Source organism: Tupaia chinensis, unplaced genomic scaffold (genome assembly GCF_000334495.1).
Source record: "Tupaia chinensis unplaced genomic scaffold, TupChi_1.0 Scaffold143845_1, whole genome shotgun sequence".
NCBI classification, from domain to species: Eukaryota; Metazoa; Chordata; class Mammalia; order Scandentia; family Tupaiidae; genus Tupaia; species Tupaia belangeri.
In genome coordinates this window covers 448558-451200 of record NW_006203696.1, presented here as the reverse complement: position 1 = coordinate 451200, position 2643 = coordinate 448558, and positions in this window count along the sequence as shown.

Here is a 2643-nt window from a genome sequence, read left to right as displayed (position 1 = left end):
CCCCCCCCCCCCCCCCCGAGGCCCTGCAGTGGCCAAGGCCATCCTGAAGACAGTCACCTGGCATGGTCTCTCGGCTGGAGACTGCAGGGGCTTAGCCGGGCAGCGGGGGAGCCCAGGTGGGCTCTGCTCCTGCTGCGTGGGGCTGCGTGCTCTCTGAGCCCCATTCTTCTGTCTACAGAAGTGGTGTGGGCTGCTGCACGGAGGTTCTGAGCCATGGAGTCGGATCGCTGGAGAGGATATGCCCCTGTTCAGATGTCACCTTGTCAGAGGGCTTCTGGGCCACTGAGACACAGTGAGGCAGCCCCCGCGTCCCTCCATGGTCCACCCCTGTCGGGGGAGGGTAAAAAGCTCCTGTGCTCAGCCCAGGCTCACTGTCAGCAAACACCTGCCAGACGAGTGTGGGGCATTCCAGGACGTGGGGACGCAAGACAGGTCCCCGATGGGGTTGGCCGGGAGCACGTGCAGAGTGGGTGGCAGGCCCCAGAGCAGGTCACAGAGAGCCCTGTGGCCTGGGTGAGGTGTTGCCACCATTGAGCACCGTGCAGCTGCCTTGTTCCCCTGGACATGCCCACAGTGAGGGGGATGGGGTCCTCCCCTCTGGCCATAGGTCCCCTCAGCCCATCAGGCCATGGAACCTCCACTCCAGGCAACCCTGCTGCCCAGTACAGAGGGTGGCCTATGTGGGCCAGGGTGCCTGGCAGTAGACTCCGACCAGGATGCAACAAATGGAGGGAGATGCCCCAGGCCTCGTAATGGCCGTCTCTGCATGGCGCCCACCTGGAGAACTGGGATGCCGCCAGGATCCCTGATGTCCAGCCACTTGCACATGGAACTGTGCTCAGCACCCTCACCCTGTTTGCCCAGGCTGGCCTGGGGCCCACCGTCAGTCGTGGGGTGCAGGTGTGGCAGTCACATGAGTGGCAAGGACAGGTGCAGAAAGCCGATTTGGCATATGTGCATGGGGGCTAGCCCACTCGGGCATCGGGGCCGCAGCCCACCCAGCAAATGGAAGGGTGCCCGTGCACTCCTCGCTGGCCACCAGCCCCTACCGTTGTCTTCCTCGTAGGTGGGTGTGCCTCTCTTCTTGGCCACACCACGGGCCTCTGCTCTTTAGCACTTGTCACACTGGCTGTACCTGCTGTTCACTTACCTCCCTCCTCACAGCCCAGGGCCTCCTGAAGGTGACAGGGGCTGGAGCGCTGAGCTCCCTGGGAAACCTGGTACTGGAGAGTGCCCCTCCCCACTGCCCTGAGAGCGAGATTGTCCTATGGCTAGTCACGTCCAATCTGCTTCAGGGCTGGAAGGACTTCCGGAGATCAGCCCTCCTGCATTCACTCATCCATTTGCTCACTAGATCGGCACCCCGCCCTGAGCTGGTGCGTGCGTTCATTCACCCCAAAGGGAGATGGCAGGAGAGACCTGGCTGTCTGGGAAGGTGACACTGAGAGCAAGGGCAGTTAGCAGCAGAGACCTCAGTGTCCTGGGCAGAGGAGTGGCCCTGGGAGACCTGCAGGCAGGGGTGAGTACCCGGAGGGTGAGGACACCAAAGGCGGAGTGTAGCCTGGCCGCCTAGGAGGCCCAAAGCACGCAGCCTGGTCACAGTGAGATCAAGCCGACTCCCGGTGAGGGCTCAGGGTGGAAGACACACAGGAGCTCCAGTGCTGGGGGTGGGGACGCCCGGTCTGGTAAGTGGATAGCAATGGAGGGTGTGGCCAGGGGGAGACAGGAAAGGGAGGCGCAGAAGCCGCTCTCCCCGGGGACTGGCAGAGTCTGGACCGCTGACCTTGGTGGTGACGGGTAAACGGCTCCCTGCCTCCTTCTGCTCTGTCCCCGGAAAGTGGGGGTGCCGCAGGGCCGGCCTAAAACCTGAGCGCAGACGCCCTGCCCTGAGGGCCCCAGGGCCAGGAGTGGCCATGCCGGCCTTTGCCAGGCAGAGTGTCTCAGTTGACCCCAAATTTGGATTTGTAGCCGCCAAGCCAGGCAGGACAGGGGCGCCTGCTCAGACCCCTCCATCGCTGACAACTCCAGGGTGGAGAACTTCCACACTCTGGAGGGCGAGCTGGGGAGGGCCTCCCACTGCCTGGCAGACAGAGTGGCTCTCTCTGGCCTCCTGTCTGATGGAGAAACAAAGCCAGTCCACGTGGGAGGACGGGCTCAGCGACCTTCCAGAATCCCAAGTGCACCTGCAGGTCTCTGTCCGCCAGTCCCCGGGGAGTGGGAGGCAGGGGGGAAGAGGTTCTGCTCAGCAATGCCTCATCTCCTATCCCACTGCGGAACGTCCGCCCTCAGGGGAAGCGAAACACCCCTCCACTGCAAGATCAGGTGGGTGGGCCTTCCCCACGGGCATGAGTTATTTTATTCAGGTCATCCCTTGCATAGTCTTGGCTGAGCTGAGCCAGACGGGTCTGACTAGAGGGAGCAGGAGTTCAGGGAGGAGCCTCAAGGGGGCGTACCCCTGAGTGGGAGCTGCTGGGAGGGCTGGGGGGCCTGGAGGGGCCAGGGCTGGGTAGGGAGAGGTAAGCTGCAGCTTCGCGGGCACCCAGTGTCCCTCCGAGCTTGGGGGGACCTGGCACCCTGGACTGCAGATGCCCGGCACAGGACAGCAGGGGTCAGGACCTCCCCAGAGAGCTCGTAGTGACTACT